At 28.7% G+C, this 14,944-nt stretch overlaps 1 protein-coding gene across 6 annotated transcripts in view; it reads right to left on the bottom strand.

Moving 5' to 3' along the window:
* LOC129958356 (serine/threonine-protein phosphatase with EF-hands 2-like) overlaps positions 1-13,635 on the bottom strand; it is a 136,712-nt gene extending 123,077 nt beyond the window's left edge. For all 6 annotated transcript variants that reach the window (XM_056070786.1, XM_056070788.1, XM_056070789.1 and 3 more), the window contains exon 1: positions 13,529-13,635. The gene's annotated coding sequence lies outside the window, so the exon portion shown is untranslated. The remainder of the gene's footprint in view (positions 1-13,528) is intronic.
* Positions 13,636-14,944: the final 1,309 nt, after the last annotated feature.

Here is a 14,944-nt window from a genome sequence, read left to right as displayed (position 1 = left end):
TTTTACCAAAAATCCATATTTTATTTAAATAGATACTTTTATTGTTTTATCTGTGAAGTTATCGTATTCAAGAAGTTATGGGAGGAATGGTTTAAAATGCTAAATAAAGCATGTCAGCTTGAAACACCTTTTTTTAGTATTTAATGTAATTGTTCAGAATTCCATGAATTACCATAGTTGTTCCCAAAATTACCATAGTTGTTTTCTTCCACAAATTGTTATGATGCGTATGTTATAATGTGTCTTAATATGTGTAATAGCTATAACCAAGCTGAAATAAATTTTATAACAAAAAAAGAAATCTAGCCACAGCATTCAGAGTACTGAATAGGTAATAATATTGTCATTGTAAGCTGCTCGAAACAGCTCTGTAACGATGCGGCATATATAGATACTCTATCCGAAGGAAGTATTTTCGATCTCTGGTGAAAGGCCTGTTAACAATATAATTTTTTAAATAATAGAATTCATTCATCTGCAGAACCGTAAGATACAAAGGATATCAATAAATAAACTTCATTAAAAAAGACTAAAATCTTAAGAAATGCCTCATACTTTCTGGGAAAAATAGGTTTCAAATGGAGACTTTTTTGTCTTTAGATATTTGGAAAGAATATCGAGAAGAAAGAAAAAGGTTTTTAGTCGTCTGCTTCACACATCTGCGAAGAAAGTTTTATTTAATGAAGAGATTTAATAATGTTTGTTTATGATACAATAAAAGCAACTTACAGGGGTACTTAGATTAAATAATTAGTTAAAAATCCAGTTTGTATTGTTGTTTTTTTTCACATTGAAAGTTTTGAGGACTACATATTATTAATATTTTGTCAGAAAAAACATTAATTTAAATCAGCGGTAATGATCTCTCTGAAACTTTCTCGCATTCTCTTTACTAAAAGTGTTTTTCCTCGCCCCTCTCGCACGTGAAAAAAACTTCATTATAGACCTTAGGAAGGCTTTGGGTGCCATGAATGCTCAGATATTTATTTTCAGAGTCCCACAGATGGGAGCTGTCTACTTCAAAGTAGAGTAAAAAAAACTGCCACTTGGGCATTTTTAACCACATACCATTGGCGAATAATAATTACAAAAGAGTCTATTAGCGTGCTATCTTTGGGGACTTTTTTGGCGATTTATCGCCTGGATACAGTTAATACACACTCACCAAAAAACTAAATACGTATGCTGGACTCCCTTTTTTTCTGACTGATTAAAACCAATTACAATCCCAGAACTGTAGTTATAGCGTTTACATATATGTGAAAGTACCGGCAGACAGACGGTCAATCCTTTGACAGTTATGATTCTAAATTTGATACAGATCTATACTTTAGATGTTAAATGTGTATGTATATTAATTTTATTTGTATTCGGACAGCCGGACAGACAGATTTCCCCTGAATGGATTTCGTTCAAAATTTTATAGAAACCTGCAAATCTGGTGTTAGGCATTTGGAAATTATCGTTTTCATTGGAAGACAGATATAATTCCAAATAGTGGGAGTTGTCTTCTCTAAACTTTCTAGCATACTGTCCGATTCTTTCTTCGCATAAAATTGGGGACATAGGGCAATTCCGCGAATACTTTGCATGGCGTTGGTGATCGATTGTTACGAAATACCTTTTTTTCACTTGAATCTGGAGATATCATCGAATCTAGAGTGAGAATATGTATTTTGAGCACCTTTTTGCCTGCAGATTGACACCAAATTTTTCACAAAACTACAGTTGTATGTACAAGATAAAATGCAGAATTTCAGTAATTTAAATTATTGCCTTTATATGCATGCGAAAGCACAGACAGAAAAACTATCAACTCTGACAGATTGGGTTCAAAATTTCATAAGTATTATCTATATTTTAGATGTTAAACCCATGCATCAAATATTATTTACCTTCTCTTTGTGTTTCATAGATATCAATTTTGATGCAATTTAACAGTTAGAAAGATAGATTTCCCGTAAATGGATTTCTTTTGAAAATCGTTAGAAATCTATAAATTTGTTTGTAATTCTATATACCAAATTTCAGCCGTCTAGTGCAAAGTGCTTCTGAGTTATCAGAGGCAGAATAATGGCAAAGTTACATTTTTCGAATTCAGAAAGGACTTAAAATGTGAAGATTTTTAGATTTTAAAAGAAGAGAAATTTTTTTCGACGATATTGCAACACTTTCTCTTTGTAAACTGCACATACAAGAAAGTAAAAATAATAAATGTATGGTAAAATTTAATTTTTTTTAAAAAACTGCGCTATGTAATTTTTTTTTAAGAAAACGGTATAGCATATATTAATGCTCATAAAAATTTAAATGATTATAGATCTGAAAGTGTGGAGATTTTTTTCGACGATTTTACAACATTTTCTCTTTGTAAACTGCACATACGAGAAAGCAAAAATAATAAATGTATGGTAAAATTTAATTTTTAAAAAAACTGTGCTATGTAAATTTTTTTTTAAGAAAACGGTATAGCATATATTAATGCTCATAAAAATTTAAATGATTATAGATCTGAAAGTGTGGAGATTTTTTTCGACGATTTTACAACACTTTCTCTTTGTAAACTGCACATACAAGAAAGTAAAAATAATAAATGTATGGTAAAATTTAATTTTTTTTAAAAAACTGCGCTATGTAATTTTTTTTTTAAGAAAACGGTATAGCATATATTAATGCTCATAAAAATTTAAATGATTATAGATCTGAAAGTGTGGAGATTTTTTTCGACGATTTTACAACATTTTCTCTTTGTAAACTGCACATACGAGAAAGCAAAAATAATAAATGTATGGTAAAATTTAATTTTTAAAAAAACTGTGCTATGTAAATTTTTTTTTAAGAAAACGGTATAGCATATATTAATGCTCATAAAAATTTAAATGATTATAGATCTGAAAGTGTGGAGATTTTTTTCGACGATTTTACAACACTTTCTCTTTGTAAACTGCACATACAAGAAAGTAAAAATAATAAATGTATGGTAAAATTTAATTTTTTTTAAAAAACTGCGCTATGTAATTTTTTTTTTAAGAAAACGGTATAGCATATATTAATGCTCATAAAAATTTAAATGATTATAGATCTGAAAGTGTGGAGATTTTTTTCGACGATTTTACAACATTTTCTCTTTGTAAACTGCACATACGAGAAAGCAAAAATAATAAATGTATGGTAAAATTTAATTTTTTAAAAAACTGTGCTATGTAAATTTTTTTTTAAGAAAACGGTATATCATATATTAATGCTCATAAAAATTTAAATGATTATAGATCTGAAAGTGTGGAGATTTTTTTCGACGATTTTACAACACTTTCTCTTTGTAAATTGCGCAAACTAGGAAGTAAAAATAATAAATGTATAGTAACATTTAATTTTCTTTAAAACTGTGCTATTTAAATTGTTTCTTTAAGAAAACGGTGTGACATATATTAATACTCATAAAAATTTAAATGATTATATTTAAATGATTATAGGTCTAAAAATATGAAGATATGGCAAAATCTCGAATTCGAATTTTTTTTTTCGGTTATATTGTAACACTTTCTTTTTGTAAATTGCGCATACGAGAAAATAAAAATAATAAATGTATAGTAAAATTTAATTTTCTTTTAAAACCGTGCTATGTAAATTGTTTCTTTAAGAAAACGGTATAGCATACATTAATACTCATAAAAATTTAAATAATTATACTTAAATGATTATGGGTCTGAAAATGGGAAGATTTGTTAAAATCTCGAATTCGAATTCTTTTCGACGATATTGCAACACTTTCTCTTTGTAAACTGCGCATGCGAGAAAGTAAAAATAATAAATGTATGGTAAAATTTAATTTTCTTTAAAACAGCATTATGTAAGTAGTTTTTTTAAGAAAATGGTATAGCATATATTAATACTCATAAAAATTTAAATGATTATATATATGATTAATCTTTGCTATACACTTTATTTATTGTATTATTTTCTTTTACTTAATGCATTGACAAAGGAACGTCTGTAGCAGCCTTTGCGTTTCAGGCCCCATGTTGTATTAATTTATTTCTGCCTGTTCGATTTATTTTTAATCGCCCTTTCGGCACACCCCACCACAAAAAATATACTAATAGCAGTAGAACGAAAATAATTCTAGTAGGCATAAGTAACAGAATATGGCAATATATTTATTTCATTTACTTCTATAAAAACTTTTACTTATATTTATTTCTTATTACTTCTTTTTACTTATATTTATTTAGATGCTATTTTATTTGTAAAAAAAAATGCATGACATATTAAGAAGCTTTTTTGGAGTTATACAACAATTCTTTGATTGTCACCTTTCGAAATTAAAATTTCCTTCTTACAATAATGATATTTGAAAACTTAGAGTTAATAAATTAATTTCAAGTTAATCACTGTTAAAAGTCCTTAAATTTCTCTATTAAAAGTTTTTTAATGTATTAGAACTAAAAGAATTTACTAGTTGTCTATATTATGCATTATAAAACAAATAATTAGTACAAAGGTTTGATAAATTATTAATAGGATTTTATTTAAGATATTTTACCTCCTCCCATGTAAACGGGTTTAGAGTCAAATATGATACTTTTATGTCTGAATATTAATTTCAAAGGGGGCTATGCTTTTAACAGCTTAAGATTTCGTTACGCGAAAATCTCACTCCATTTGATTTATTCTAAAAATATAAACGTACCTTTAATGTGATCGCAACCGTTAGTTTTGGTTGATAATTAAAGTAATGGTTTTATCTTTTCAGCAATGTAACTGGAGAACAGCAAAGCTTTATATGCATCTAATTAGCTTTTAATGGTAAAGGAGCATTCAAGGTTAATGAGTAGGTATCATATTTAGAGCTACATATTATTTCAAAATCAAATATGTAGAAATAATTCATTTAAATCAAATGCTCTTAATTAATACGGAAAGGTTATTTTTTTAAAAAGCTTCTAAAAGCATCGATGCGTTTTGAAATGCAAGATCTTTTCCGATATCTGGCCTGATTTGTCAATACCTCCATGGTCTCTATTAATATAACTGTAGATTTAACAATCTGAAATTCAACACGCGTCTAAGATTTAATTCTTATTATGCTTCAGTAGGGAAAATAATTGGATGAGGAAATATTAATAACGAAAAGGCACATTTTCGGCATGGTTGGAATAAGGAGATGAACATCAGGGAACTATTTCCCTCTGTCAAGTGCTTGTCCCAAAACTTTCTGCCATTCTATAAAAATCTAATATTTATTCCAGAAATCTTTTGGAAGTTAAACTATATGCTTTACAAGTAAATCGCACGATGGTAAAATTTTGGAACCGAAGATCATTTCTACATGCCTGGAAATGCTTCTGGCACTGAATACATGAATTTGCAGAACTTCGTAATGAAGAATCGAGATTGTATTTTCAGAAGGTTTTTTCCCAAGGAATGAGTGATTTGGAGAATAGAAATTTCGAAACTGTGTTCCGTGGGTGATTTTAGAGAGTAGAGATAACAAAGATATCTACAATAAACGATAAGGATAACACGCGTTTTGCATATTGTTGATGAAAATCGGTGAGAAAGAGCACTAGCTGATGGAATGAAAGTGCCTTTCCTTTGAACCGCTCATTGTATGATTTTTGGTAGACCGTTAGTTCTACAAATTTATTTTTTCGAATCTCGAAAAAATTACTCTATGCTTATTGACAATATTGTATTTTAATTAAATCTCTAGCTGAGTTTCCTGAAGTTATTTTGTAGATTCAGTTTAATTGTATATTATATAAATTTGATGGAATAACTTCATTGCATTAGCATAAGGAAAACATTGAAGAGAGAAACATTTTATTACGCATTACACTATAGCAGCTAAAGCATTTTTCAAGTTGCTTGTCCAAATTAATTATAAATATCTGATAATGATACTTACAAATTACTTATAATTATCGGAAAATGAGATTTGAGGATTATTATTCTGATTAAAAGTATTCTTTTCAAACTAGGAATTATTTCTTTAAATAATTAGTTTATCTTTAATTGTTTCTAGTCTTACAATGTAGCTGAGTATCGTCCAATAGAAGTAAGTATTTCAGAGAATTCAACATATGATTTTACTTTTCTGCATTTTACGCAGAAATGTTTTTAAAAATGAATGCTTCTTTCAACTGTAAAAGACCGTGCTTTATTAGATAATTGAAAGATATTTACTTAAAAATATTTAACAATTTAGTTTCATTAAAATAAATATTTAAGTAATTAACTCTTCCCCATTGCAAGGAATCTGGAGAAATAATTCTTACATTTCAAAGGTTTAAAACATTCGTATTTATATTGTCACTGACAAATCTTTATGATTCGTATTTATTCTACGCATAGAATAAATAATAAATATAAAAAATGCGTGACATTACAGCGTTTTTTCCTTTCATAAATGTTTTACTATTCGCATTGATTTATCGGTGTTTTATTTTTATTTATGTATAACATTAATTTTTTTCTATGTATTTATATTATTATCGGTGCATCTTTCTTATTTGTAATTATTCTATGCGCAATAATCGATAATCAGTAACAACATCAATAACAATATTGAAAGAAATCAATTCTTACAGAGCACTAAGTTTCATTTTATAAATATTTTATTATTCTTATTCATCAGTATTTTATTTTCAATATCTTATCTTATTTACCAGTATTTTATTTTCAATATCTTATCTTATTTACCAGTATTTTATTTTCAATATCTAATCTTATTCATCTGTATTTTATTTTCAATAATATTTTTTATCATCTTTGTTACTAGTATCACAAGCTTTGTATTTATAATGGCTATGAAGCGTCTTCGTATTTATTCTATGCACCGAATTCGATAATGTGAGTGAAATACATCTGATTTTATAATATCCTGGGTTCCATTTCGAAAAGATGTTTGTGTAATACAAGTAATCTGAATTCAATTACAGTCGCTCGCTTGCGCCTTTCAGTAAACTGATAAGATGTCGATGCTACTGCCATTAGGGATAAGTAGATGTCTGAAATGTAAAATTTCCGAGAATACAAATGGAGGAGAGGTTGAAATAAGCTCTTCAGTTGGCGAAATGCTACCTATTTCCAGTTCAAAGAAGGGAATTTAACTCACGATTAAAGCCATGTGTTCAAAAAACTTTTATCGTAGAAAGGCATCTATATTAAGAGCTAAATATGTTTTTGAAAAGAATATTTATGGCTTAAATAGCGTCGGATATACACATTTTCGTCACAATAAATGTGAACAGTAAGTGTACAGACAGATGCGAGTTTTTAAAAATTTAGAGGAATAGACAAATAAATAAGTTCATAAAGAATCAAATAAAGACAAATAAAGAATCATACATATCAAGGCATTTTAGAAAAAAGTGGACTCATATGCTTATTTAAGAACCATAAAAGCATGTATTCCTTATTATCAAGGTTGGTTGGTTTGTTTTGGTTAATGGCGCAAGAGCCAGATTTGGCCAAGCTGCGCCAAACACTGGTAATTTGACAAATTCAGTAGAGTTTAAAATTATGAATTTAATTTATGGCATGCAGTAATAAAACAAGCTTATATGAAAATACCAAACTCACTTTAAACAAACCCACTGAATGTTAAAAACTGTCAGATAAAATATCCTTATTATTAAAAATGAACAAGAAAAAACATTATTATCTAAAACGAAATAGATAAAACCAAATAATCATTAAAGAATTTAATGATATATTTGGAATTTAATTTATGCTGTAGCATGATTCAATATGATGATCAATAATAATAATGAAATAAGTCAAAGTTTACTTCATGGATATAATTTAATACATTTGTTTCAATTAAAAATGTTTTAAATAAATTTATTATTTATAGGTAATTTTAAAACCGCAATTATTCAATTTAATGAAGGATTTTTGAAAAAAATTGTGAAATGAATTAACAGCAGAAGTTTTTTGATTAAAATGACGGATTCATTAAAGGCTCATTTATAGATGTACAAAATTTCAAAATCATTAATGTAGTTAAAATAAAGGTAGAATTAAGTCATTTAAGAGGATTTTAAGTAAAACATGTATGAATATCTTAATATTTTTCTCTTACAGTAAAAAAATCTCATTTTTGATTTTGCGCAGTGAAATACAAGTCTGTAACCAGAGCTTATAAAAATTTATATCTGATGGAGAATAAAATATTGAACCAAAGTAAAAATGAACAAATGGAAAGAAAAGCCACGCAATATGACAACCTATTTCAAAATAAATCTCACTTCCAATACTTCTAGACAAGTGAATAAGGAATGAAAGAAATCAATAATGTTCAAGTCAATCAAAATCTACAATTCAAATTCTTTATTTGTTAAATACCTTGACAAGCATTATTTTCATTTTTTTTAAATGCAGAGTCTCTCTAAAAATGAAAAATGCTTGATATATCCATAACTTTTATCATGGTTCTTAACGAAAGAATAGAAGAAGGAAGAGAGATGTCACTCCAATTCTCAATAAATCGCCTCAGGCCAGTTATTATATTGTCATCTATGACAAACAAATTTTATTCAAGTCGTCAATGAATTCTTACGACTTCTTAATAAACTCTCTTTCAAATGAACGTCGTGCGTATAAAATATATAAATATCGATTTTTGAAAGGCTTTTCAGGAATTTTGTTATAATTTTCTTTTTATTGACATCGACAAAGTTCGAAAAGCGTGAAATGTGTTTTTTTCCAAAAGCGTGAAATGCGTAATTGTTTACATATAAATCAAGGGTGCTTTAGGAGCAGTGACTAAAGTGCTAGTGACGATCGAATGAATATTTAAAGCTGACTTTTTTTAAACTTTATTTTATTACTTTTATCAGTTTTTTTTCCTTTATCATAATGAATTTTTCCTTACTTTTTTACATTATTAGCGTCTCAATTTTTTTTAATTTATGGATTTTGAATGATTTTTGTTGCTCTTTTCTGTTTTATCCTTCATCATTTAAATTTTTTGCTTGCTTATTATAATATTAAAGTTTCTCTATTTTTTTTAAAGTTTTGGAATTATGAATAATATTCGTAAACTTTTTTTTTATCTCGCATTATCATATTTTTTTCTTATTTTTTACGTTATTAGAGTTTCAGTATTCTTTCTTTAATTTTTTACGTTATTAGAGTTTCAGTATTCTTTCTTTAATTTTTTACGTTATTAGAGTTTCAGTATTCTTTCTTTAATTTTTGAACCTATGAACAGTTTTTTTAAAAACATTTTCTGTTTTATCTGTCGTCGTTGTAGGTTTTTCTCATTTTTCTTATATTATTAGCTTTTCAATTTTTTTGAAAAAATTGAATTTTTGAATAAATATTATTATTATTATTTTATTATTTTTTGAATAAATATTTTACCGAGACCATTTCAGCGTGCTCAACTTTCTGTTACCAGGGGCGGAGAGCATGGAATGGTGGTGATGGAAGAACATTATTCTAGCTACACTATAAGTGTATATAAAAATCTATGATTTGGTGATGGAGTACCATCATTAATACAATCGACATGGAGATGTATTAGGAATGATTGCTATTTCTTGAAGACCGAGAGCGTTTCGGTGCTTTTGCTGTCTTCCCGTAACCAGGGATGGTGAACGTGGAAAGACAGACGGCCATGGAAGCGCATTATTATGACTAGACTACTCAGGTATATAGATTTCTATGATTTGGTGATGGAATACCATCATTAATACAATCGTCATGGAGAGGAATTGAGAATGATTGCTCTCTGTTGTCTTTCTTGAAGACCGAGAGCGTTTCGGTGCGTTTGCTGTCTTCCCGTAACCAGGGATGGTGAACGTGGAAAGACAGACGGCCATGGAAGCGCATTATTATGACTAGACTACTCAGATATATAGATTTCTATGATTTGGTGATAGAGCGTAATTGTTAACACAATCGCTATGAAAATAATTGTAGGAATGCTTGCTCTCTGTTGCCTTTCCCGAAGGCCGAGACTGCTTCGGCGTGCTCACCTTCCTGTTGCCAGGGGCGGTGAGCTTAGGATGACGGCCATGGAAGCGCATTATTCTATCTAGACTACTGTGATTTAGTGATAGAGTATCATCTTCAGTACATTCGCTCGGGTAAGAGCTCAGAATGCTCTTTATTGCCCTTCTCAGAGACAGAGAGTACTTCCTCGCACGCGCCTCTTTCTTTCTGCGAGGGACGGTCAGCATGTCGGAACTCTCTTAATTAGTCAAACTCACGAGTTAAAAAATATTAATCGAATTTGAATACCGTTTGTAGAAGAAATGACTGTAATTACAAAACAAAGTTTGTAGGGATGCTTGATCTTTGTTTCCTTTCCCGAAGACCGAGACCGTTTCGGCCCGCTCCCTTTGCTTTTGCCAAGGGCGGTGAGCGTGGGATGACGGCCATGGAATGACCGAAAGTGATTCGGCACGCTCCCTTTCCTGTTGTCAAGGGAGATGAGCGTGGAATGAAGGCAATGGAAGGGCATTATTCTACCTAGAGTACTGGGATTTAGTGGTACAGTGTCATCTATGGTACATTCGCTCCGGTAAGATCACCAACAAGCTGTTTGTTGCCTTTCTCGGAGACCAAGAGTGCTCCCTCGCACGCTTCTGTTTCTTCTATGAGGGACGCGAGCTTGTCGGAACTTTCTTAATTAGTCAAACTCATAAGTTAAAAAGATATTAATCGAGTTTGAAGTATGACTAGGATTACAGTCTGTGGAAAAAATGATGGAAATTACAAAACAAAGTTTGTAGGGATGCTTGCTCTTTTTTGCTTTTCGCGAAGACCGAAACTGTTTCAGAGAGCTCCTTTTTTTTGTTGCCAGTGGCGGTGAGTGAGAGATGACGGCCATCGAATAACCGAGAGCGATTCGGCACGCTCTTCTTTCTGTTACCAGGGTCGGAAAGGGGGGTAATGATGCCGATGGAAGGGCATTATTCTATATAGTCTACTATGATTTAGTGATGGAATGTCATTTTCAGTAAATTCGCTCCGGTAAGAATGTTTGTTGCTTTTCTCGGAGACCGAAAGTTTTTCCACGCACGTTCCTCTTTCTTCTTTCTTCTACAAGGGGTGGTGACCGTGTCGGAACTCTCTTAATTAATCAAACTCATAAGTTAAAAAATATTAATCGAGTCTGAAATAGGACATAGAATTACCGTATCTAGCAAAAATGATGGCAATTACAAAACATGGCGGGTATACAGCCGCAGTGTATTTGCAAAATTGTCGATTCATAAATCTGAGTACGAATTCCAACTTTTATTAATTTTACAGAATTAATTTTATTAATAAATTCGTACTAATTAATAAATTAATTATAATTAACAAATTTAAGTTTGAATTTAATTTTCCAATCAAAATCAGTAATTTAAAAGCATCAATTGTTTAATAAAAGTTTCTTTACTAAAGTGTTTCTACTTTTAAGTAAAATCTTTGATAATATAATTTTATTGAAAATTTTCTAATTTTTTTTAAAAATTAGCTGCAAAAGCACAAAAATGGCATTGATGCTAAAGTGGACCACTGTATAGTGGTGTAGAGTTAAGATCGTTTTTTTTTATCAAAAGAATATAGCATATTTAAAAAAAAATTTAAGCATGTATTTATAGTTTATACTTTTTAACATAAGTCTGTATATGAAAAACATCATATATTCATCTAAAATTTCACCAGTATAATTACTAAAATTGCATGCATTTATATTACCTTGATATCTAATTAGTTAACATGAAACATAAAGTCTATTTTGATGAACAAATAATCTTTTAAAAAGTCAATACATTAAATGAATACACAATAATATTCAATGCTTTAACTAAATACAGAACTCTATTGAATACATTAAACCTTTCTAAAGACATGGGAAGTATGCTTCCCACAAAATTCATCAATCTTTATATGAAGTTACGTAGGTTGCCATAAGTTCTAACAAAGTTTTCAATAAGACAGAATCTTAAATGTTTCAGTTCCAAATCTCACACAAAATGGTGTCTCTTAATTTGTTACTTAATTATTAATTAACCAAATTAATTAATTAATCAAATCCATTTCATTTAATAAGATAAATGAATCGCAATTCTTAAGTCAATCTCAATTCTAAAAATATTTTAATGAACCATGACTAGAAAAAAATGGTATTTTAAAGAGTTAATTGAATTATTGTATTCTCAAGCAAATAACCTGGCACTAATTAAGTGCTTAAAGATCGTTTTCAGGATTTCTTGTACTTTTCAAGAAATAATTTCAACTTTTAAACTATTTTGTAATCATTATATAAATTATTTCTTTTCAACCTAGAACTTTTAAAAATTATTAGATTTTCAAAAAAAGATATATTGTAAAAATGGTAATTTAAACACTCTCTGAAATCAATAATTGTTTAATTGCTTATGTAATTCCGAAAAAACTTATGAATTATTGAATATAATTAAAATTTATAATAAGTGGAATTTCTAGAAATTATAACATCAACGAACAAAAGCTTCAAAAGTTTTAAAATCGAGAAAATATATGAATAAAACTCAAACTATATATTCTAATTTTTAACTCTTTATCAAAAATTAATATGATTCATCTGAAATATTTTTGAAATTATTATTTATGATTGATGCATGATCAGTTAATATGCAAAGTTCACAGAACAGTCACAATTAAAGAAATAGAGTTTCTTACTATAATTTTTAAATCCTTATTAAAAATTATTATGATTATTCTAAGCAGAAATGTGAATAAAACTCAAGGTATATATTATATTTTTTTAAATCCATTAAAATTATTATGATTCATCTAACATATTTTTGAAATTATTACAACATTTTGCAACATTACACGATGCTTGATCAGTTCATATGCAACTTGCACAGAACAGTCAAAAGTTAAGAAATAAAATTACTTATTATAATTTTTAAATGTTTATTCGAAATTATAATGATTCATCTAAAATATTTACAATTGAGGCACGATCAGTTTATATGCAAAGTGCATAGTACAGTGAAAATTAAAGAAATGAAATCACTAGATATTATTAAAGCAACGAAAAAGAAATGCAACAAAATTTTTTTAAATCAAGATAGAAATGTGCATACAATTCATACTTTATATTAGAATTATTAAATCTTTAACAAAAAATATTTTGATTTTTTAAAAATAATATGTGCATACAATTCACACTTTATATTAGAATTATTAAATCTTTAACAAAAAATATTTTGATTTTTTAAAAATAATATGTGCATACAATTCACACTTTATATTAGAATTATTAAATCTTTAACAAAAAATATTTTGATTTTTTTAAAAATAATATGTGCATACAATTCACACTTTATATTAGAATTATTAAATCTTTAACAAAAAATATTTTGATTTTTTAAAAATAATAAGTTCGATTGATTCACGATCACTTAATGTGCAAAGTGCGCAAAAGAATCAAAACGAAAGAGAAAACTTTACTAGAAATTTTGACAATAACGAAAAATAAATAAATAAAATAAAAAAGCTTTAAAATCGAGATAGAAATGTGAATAAAACTCACGCTTTTAACGCCTTTTCACTTGAAAGATGTTGACGATGTCCATGCGTTGGTTCTTCTTATCTCTTGGGAAAGTTGAGGCAGAAGAGAAGTGAAGTTGTCAGACTGAAATTCAGGATGCAACTGAGCTCCCACCACTCTTTGTTTACCTTTTCATAAGGCTGCGGGACAGAGGAGCGCATGCGTTTAGATCCTCCCTCATGACGTCAAATTACTTTCATTGGTCATTTAAGGCTCCAAAAAAACTCTTTCTCCTCCTCCAACATTTTTTGAAGACCATGTTTTTTTGTTAGTATTTGATTTTAAATGGATTTTTTTATCATTGCGAAATGTTTGGAGAAAAACAACTTTCGAAATAATAATCAAAAATATTGACTCGATTCTTAGAAGCGCCAAATCAAGTTGTTTATTTCTTCCATATATGTTAACCAATTCATGATCAAATTCAGCTGTTACATTCAATAGATTTCTTAATCAGTTTCTTCAAAATCTCCGCCGTTGGTTAAATTCGTGGAAAAACATGTCAGAATTTACCTCAGATTTCTATTTTCTTTTGATGAGAACTAGTGATCTAATAAAAAAAAACGAATTGATGTACAATAATATTAATAATTTGACAATTTTAACATATGTCAGTAACATGTTTTTTCTCAGAAAGTTTCTCATTTACAAGAATAATTCTTGTTTTTAAATATGAGATACCATTTTTGTAAATAAATTTAAATTTATATTTTGAGAAAAAAACAACAACTGAGGTTTAAGATATCAAAAATAAATCTTTAGTGCTGAAATGAAATCAGAAATTCTCATTACTGAATATCTGCAGTTGTTCAAAATAATATGAAGAATATGAATTTGATTTAATGAATACCTAAAAAAAATTAATGAAATGGGAAATATTTAAAAATTCATACCACCATAAAAATTCATGTTTCAACCCACATATGTATTTTTTTTTCTTCCATATTTTTTATTCTTTTAAATAAGATTTAAAATATACAACCAAGTTTGGAATTTTAATAATGACAGCGATATAATTAGATCAATAAAGCATTGGTATGAAATGTCTATAGTTCTCCGATGTAGCCATTAGCCCGATGTTGAGCTTGTTTCTAACAGTGTGGTAGCTGTAGAATAGCAGAGACAATTTTGGTAATGGTTTGGATGAAATGGTCTTTCATTTTAAGAACTCTGGAACAACTCAGAAAAAAACCCTCGAAATATTTTCTTTTTCACTCTGGATGAAACTTATTCTACCCAGATTTAACTTTAGAATTGCTTAAAACCCAATGGCTGAGATTTTATTCCAAATTTAAGGGGAAAAGTTCGTGACATTCGCTATCAATCTGCTCTAGAAATTCAGACTGGTCGCGGTGGCTTAGTAATAGGATCCCAGCTTCGGGGCCGGAGGGTTACAAG

The sequence above is a fragment of the Argiope bruennichi genome, chromosome X1, assembly GCF_947563725.1.
Source record: "Argiope bruennichi chromosome X1, qqArgBrue1.1, whole genome shotgun sequence".
Lineage (NCBI taxonomy): Eukaryota > Metazoa > Arthropoda > Arachnida > Araneae > Araneidae > Argiope > Argiope bruennichi.
The sequence above is the reverse complement of the archived record's forward strand: the minus strand, read 5'-3'. Positions and strand labels throughout refer to the sequence as shown.